Here is a 6,930-nt window from a genome sequence, read left to right as displayed (position 1 = left end):
TGACAAAGTCAGGTGCCTCAGTTTTAACAGATCCAGCTAAAGAGGCCTGATTTCTGAGAGGGGAGCACTTTTTGGAATCAGGGTATTTTAAAGAACCCCTGACCAGGCAACCCTTAGCACAGATCAGTTTTGCCCAAAACCAAAGCTGTAGAACACTTAACTTTTAAAAAGTCAGTGTGCTTCCCTGCACATGCTCCAGGAACTGTAATGGTGCTGGTGCCTGCCCAAGACAGTCTGATGTTATTTTCCACCGTCCCATTGAACCTGGGCACTGATCTGTGGATTGGACGTATGTGGAAACTGTAATTATTCAAATCAATTTCAATCACGTGTCTCTCTTCTGAAGATTGTACTAAACAACCACATACTTAGCTGTCTTTTATCCTGGAAAATGTTTCCTATGGAAAATGCCAGCCTGTGCCCAAGTATACGGATCTAATACTGAAACCAAAGCTGTTATCAACACAGAATATGATACTTAACGGCCTACTTCCCTTAACTCCTTAACCTTAACAACTGATTCATACCAGGATCTGGCAATCCTATTCTGGGGAAACCTCAGCAACCGAAATGACGGGTCAGTGTGTAGAGGACTTTGTTGGTGCGAGAAGGGAGATGTGGATAACAGGGCAACATAACAGAACAGACAAGAACAGAAACACTCAGGCTCCCCTCATAAGAAAAAAAAGAAAGAGATAAGAAGCGAGAGGAGGCTTTGTAAAACCAAGCCAAAATAACCCCAAAGAAGCAAGAGCAGGAGAAGAATGGCAGAGACATTGAGATCTGAATACTAAACAAGGAAAGAAACTACTTCTAACAGGGAAAATAGTGCAAACTTCACACCCACAAAAAGATGCATTAAAAGCGCAAAATGAGACCAAATTACACTTCCCTGTGTTCAACAGCATTACTCACTCAGATGCACAAGGACTCTGGTGCAGAGAGATATGCAGACATGACCCCCAGCCGGCGCTGGCTCGGGCTCAGCTGAGTGAACGATCCCTCTCCTGCCCTCCTTGACAAGCTGCTGAACAAGGAGCCACAAGTGTCCCTGTGACAGGAGGCAGAGAGCACTGTATCTCAGCTGGCTGGCAGATAAAAGAGCCCCAATCTGCAAGTACCGGAGGCCTCCTGAGAATGGCTGAGTGCCTTCCACCCTGGATCTGAGTGTAATCACAAATGCTAATCGACGTACAGACAGGAGCCCAGCATGTCATTCGTCACGTCTCCAAAGCTGCAGGAAAACCCCCCTTTCCTCTCCTTGAAGCAGCAAGGGACAGGAAGATTCCCTCATCCTCTGTACAAGTGAGCCTTTCCCTCCCCCTGTCCCTGGCTCAAACCATCTCTGCAAGTTTCACCCCCCGCTAACTTCTCCATTGTCTCAGATGCATTGTTTGCAAATGTTCCCTAAAAATGCCATGGAAAGTATTCAGTATTCCTGTTTTTAGGTCTTTCCACATCCCCATGTAACACCTGGCCTTTATCTTGTTACCTGTCAGATAGTGATAAGCCTGCTGCATGCAACCTCTGACCTATCATCTAAGATAAACACGATCCATCTTGTAGCCGTCATTTCTTTTCAAATCCTGCCTTCCACTGCAGTAGTTGTAAAAAATTACTTATTTTATTTGGGCTTGAAATCGGTAACATTTCAAAACATATAGAGATAGATAAAAATAAAAATAACACTAGCTATAGCCTCAAAACAAAATTTCAAGCCTGACCTTCCTGGCACTGGATTTACTGCTGCTTTGAGAGCAAGGAGGTTCCAGTACTCCTGCTCTTGTATATCTTTTGTGATGGCATTTGCATATAATTTCTGTAAGATTCGTTGTATTTTATTCTACCTTTTTTTTTTCCTTTCTTAATTAGTCAACTAATAGGCCCAATGATGGAAAAGCAACCGTTCTCCAGAGCAAGTCAAAATAAAGTGACGGGGTTTGAGCTGACTGCTTAAATGTAAGTGGATAGGGACATCTAAAGAGCTCCAAACCATCACCAGAACCTCTGCCATCGCTTCAGAAAGGTACGTATCTCCCTTCGGTACTGTCCTATTCTCTGCCAGCCCCACTGAGATGCCACACACAGCACTGATGTCTGCTTAAAGCACTGAATTAAACCCTGGGTGTCCTGAACAGGAAGGGACAACGCTCGTGCTCAAACATGTGCCAAAGCTTTGTTAACACTTTTGCCTAACACCAGCGATCACCCTGAACACAGATGTTTTACAGAAGCCATCTTGATGTGCTTGGCTCTTCTCTGAACTTTCCAAAGCATTCCTTTAGTGGCTCATCAGTTCTTTTCATAACCTCATCGCTGTGTGTTTATCCGAGCAACTTTATCCTCACTTTGCAGTCGTGCCACCATCCGGAGATGTAGCGCAGCCTACTTACCCCATCCTTCCCACGCTACTGCCGACCTCCAGCCATACAGACACAAGTTAGCCATGTTTCGTATGGTTTGCTCCTTACAGAACTCAGGTGGAGGAGGGAAAGAGATCACACCCTTATGAACTGCCACTTAACAACTACCTGCATTTGCTGAAGGAGCTGTAAATTCTCTTCGCTGGTTCCTCTGTGGTTTGCCCACCATGGACAAATGAGTTACTGCAAAGGAAATTGAAGCTGGACATCAGGGTGTTTCCTGCATTGCAGGAAAGCATGGAGACTCCACCGCAGGTCTTAAGGAGCAGGATGGAGAAATAGCTGTCACAGGAAAGGCACAAGCACAGCTGATCCTGCCTTTGGGCAGAGGCATGGATTAGATGACCTCAAAGCACCTCCTGAGGATATTTTCCATAATTGAGAGTTGTATGCGCCATCTGGCCATTCCGATCTACAGAGGTTTACTTTAGAAAAAAAAAGTGCAATACAACCAATAATTATTCCTGACTCAGATGCAACCTTAGTGAGGGGAGAGGCATCTTCTGATTCTACAGAAGAAACTGAAGCCTTCAGAGGTTAAACCACCTTCAGTGCACCTGCCCGGATCCACTTACCCTCCTGAGGCAAAACGCTGCCGGTTCTTTACTCCTAATGGACCAAACCACAATCCAGCTGCATTGAGCATCACATTAAGCAACTTTCTCTTCCTTTTTAAAAGGAAAAGAGAGGCAAGGAACCAGTGCTGTTGTGTGCAGGTCGTTTGCCAAGGCTGTTCAGATGCTATTTCCAGATGTCAAACCCGAAGGTGATCCATGATGAAACCAAGCCTTCTGCTCCTAAGTAACAGACCCCTGATGAAAGCGGCTGACTGGCTCTCCACTGATGTGTGAGAACCCTCACTGATTCCTTCAATCACAGCTCAAGATCTCTAGTTTTTTAGCTTAGAGTCCAACAACAAAATAAAAAGAAAAAAAAAGCTTCAATAGCCCATCTATTTTCAGATGGAAAGCATACAACACGGAGGGACCTAGAGAGTTATTTACCATCCACAAAGGATGAAGAGAATCCAAGAGCTGTTCAAAGTGAAGGACAAACTTTGCAGTACAGCAAGAGAGAGATGCCGATGACAGCCTTTGGATGAAAAAATACCTCATGCTCGCAGCTGCGCAGAACTCTCAGGCAGAGCTTAGCCACAAAATGTTTCATTCCATTTCACATGCAAAAACATGGGTGGAAACATCAAACCAAAGTGAAGAGCTGAAGCACAGTGAAAATGTTTTGGTCGAAATATCTGTGAAACCTTAAGCATTGTGTATAGACAAGATGACACAATCTACAGCCACCATGCAGAAAGGAAGCGGTGAAGGTAGGGGTTTTCCATCCACACCAGATGGAAAAGCTGCCAGGCTCAAGACCAGAGGGGACATATATGGCCGGCCAGCCCAGATCCTTCAGAGAAACACAACTGAAAGGAAGAGTGAAGATTCACAACAGACCCTCCAAACCTCCTGCTGGACTGAGCTTTTCCCAGTGGTTCTTAAGAGGGCTTAACCACATGGCTCAACATCAAATCCACTATTGAAGATTAAACAAAAAGATGAATAGCTTTCAAAAGTTGATTACATTCAAATGCAATAGTGCCAGCAGCCCTTATGGAAACATCCTATTAAAATATCAGCAGAAATAGAAATGCAAATACAGGAGACCTGGTGGGAGGTTTTTGAACCCACTGTCAGAAGGACAGAGGCTAAAAACATCATTACTAGGCTGACATCCCCTGATCTGGCACGGGATCATGCTGATTCCATTTTTTTAGGTATAAAAATATGTACGGAAAGAGAGACAGATTATGTATGTGTGTAAATTGCAGACTTGTCCCAGGAACTGCACTAAAAAGGAGTCTGCTTGCCTTTTTTTTTTGTGTACCCTGAAATAGGTCATTTTATTTTATATATACACATACATGTTTGCAGTGTGTACCCATGTGTTTCCCCTACAAATTCAGAGGTTCATAGCTTTCCTAGAATTTAATCCATTTGCCACATTAGACAGGATTTCGTTTTCATACTATTTGTGATTACAATTACATTTATATTGATTTTTTAAAATGGAAATTCAAAATACGATATTTTTTCCACAGGTCTAATTCAATTTAAATATTTCTCATATGCCTGTTGGTTGTTATCTTTTTGGCAATATGCCTGGGGGGTGTCCCTCTGTAACAGCAGGAGCTGGCCATGCTTTCTCTCATGCAGAAGAATGGATTTATCAATTACTACAGTTCTTGTGTTACACAGGTCTGAGACTTACCAGCCAGATAAGAAACCTGAAAAAAAATACATCCAAAGATAGAGTTATCTAATAGTTGACCATCTGCTTAGGAAAATAATTTTAAGTAGTTAAGGCAATTCTATTAACTAGTATTTGCCAAATGAGTCATGTTGCTTAAGTTAACCCTTCCTTTCTCCTCTGTGACCCCTCTGCCCAAAACAGTTTGGGAGAGGGTGCTCGGCCACCTTTACTATTTTTAAGCTAGCAACAAAGCCAGCAGTACATCTGCACTCAAAATCTACCCAAGCTCATACCACACCAGTACATAAAAGAGCATTAAGGCAACCGAGGAGCTTCTGGACAACACTTACACCACACACTCAAAACGGAGAAAGATCTCCTCCCAGGAATGTCCCTGCAAAGGCACCGCACACCGGGAGCGCACCTGCTGCTCGACGCTCTCCTCCACGATGGGCTGCAGCACCTCCGCGAGGACAGGTCACCCCAGCAGGGCCCAGGAGCCCCGTCCCGCGGGGCAGAAAGCCTTCTCGCACATCCTTCCCGCAGTTCTGGCAGCAATCGGCACCGTGAAGCCTGATGCCCCTTTTCTTCAGCAGCCCTCTCCCCGTAACACAGCACCACCGGGCCCCTCGGGGCCTCGCAGCTCCGCCGACATCCCCGCCATGTACCCACGCTGAGGGAGCACCCGGTCACGGTGGAAGTGCCACTGCCCCAAAACTGTTTTGGTCACTTGGCACAGACGAGCCAGGGTCAGGGCTTGCGGAGTGAGGAGCGGGATAAACTGCGTGCAGTTAGTGCCGTCTACTAAGTCCCTGCCCTTTTTCCCTTTCGCCTGATTGCAAAGTGCATGGAAATCTCCCTTGATAAACGCTACAGAGGAGCTTACAGGATGCAGGGTGCTCCTAGGGAATCGCTATTTTACAGCTGATTGCTTTCGAGCACGAACAGCAGCCGAAGAGCCAGGAGGAGGAGGAGGTCTGGGTGCAGGGGAACAAAGTCCAGCGCCTGCTGTCTGGACAAAGAGCCGCGGGGCAAACAGCTCCGGGTGCGGGGGTGTGTCGGGGAATGACAGCTGGGAGCGAGCAAGGCGCGAAGAGCCAAAAAAACCCCACGCGGGCCGGGGCAACTTACAGCCAAATCTCCCCGGTCTCGTGGGCAGCGGAGGCAGGAGAGCTCCGCTCAGGCGCCGCGGGGGAAGTTGAACCTCTCCCGGCAACGGCCGGGGCCCGGCAGCCACCCCCCGCCGCCCCCCAGCGCGGGACCGGGCCCACCTCACCCACCTGCCCCCAGGGCTCCGGCTCCGCTCCGCGCCGCTCCGCACCTCACGGCCGCGGCCCCGCTCCCAGCCGGCCGCTGCCCGGCTCCCGCTCCCGCTCCCGCCCCGCGGCGCCCTCCGCCTCAGGACGCGGGCAGCCCGGCGGCCAGGAGCCGGCGGCTCCCCCTGGAGGGCGGCGCGGGTGGAGCGGGGCGGAGCGGAGCCGAGCCGGGCCGGGCCCCCCCGGAGCCCTCTCAGAGCCCCCGACATTACCTGGCGGCTCCGGGAGGGCAGGCGGAGGGGCAGCACCGCGAGGTCGCCGCTTGCTTCAGGAGGTCCAGGGCTTGACTTGAGGGACCTGGGAGTGACAGAAAAAGGGGCTTTTAGAGCCTTTTAGCCGAATGTAATGACAGGCAGGGAGAGGAGGGCTTTCCCTATAAGCAGCCAGGTCTTTCTAGGCTGAACTACCGCTGAAGCCCACCGCTGGACCAAGTGGCACCACACAGTACTCCCAGGATTATACACAAACAGGGAGAAATCCCAGCTCCCTCCTGTCTCAGCTTCCCCTCATCACCACCAGCAGAATGGACAGGGGATCCCTGCACACCAACTACTCTGGAAGCGTTTAAAAACTCACAATGAAGATATTTAATATTTCACAGAAGTTTTGCGTTTCCCACTGGGCAGGCTGCAGTGCAGGCCACAGCTGTGCCCGCGGGGCCGCATGTGTCCCCCGGCATCCCCTGCTCTGCCCCTGCCAGCCATCGCTCAGCTCTCGGCCATTCTGAAGCTGGGAGAGAACCTCTCAAGAATATGCATCCACTGCTCTTTGCAGGCATCTTCTAAGCTTCTTTTTTTTTTTTTTTTTTTTTTAAACTTTGCATCCTAGTGAGTAATTTATCCACATTGTTCCTATTTGTTTGACTTTATGAACAGGAAAAGCCACTAGCGTGACTACACAGACCCCATAGCAGACCCCAGCCTTTGCAGACGAGGTTC

This window comes from Cygnus atratus, chromosome 17 (assembly GCF_013377495.2).
Source record: "Cygnus atratus isolate AKBS03 ecotype Queensland, Australia chromosome 17, CAtr_DNAZoo_HiC_assembly, whole genome shotgun sequence".
NCBI lineage: Eukaryota > Metazoa > Chordata > Aves > Anseriformes > Anatidae > Cygnus > Cygnus atratus.
This window is presented reverse-complemented; position numbering follows the sequence as displayed.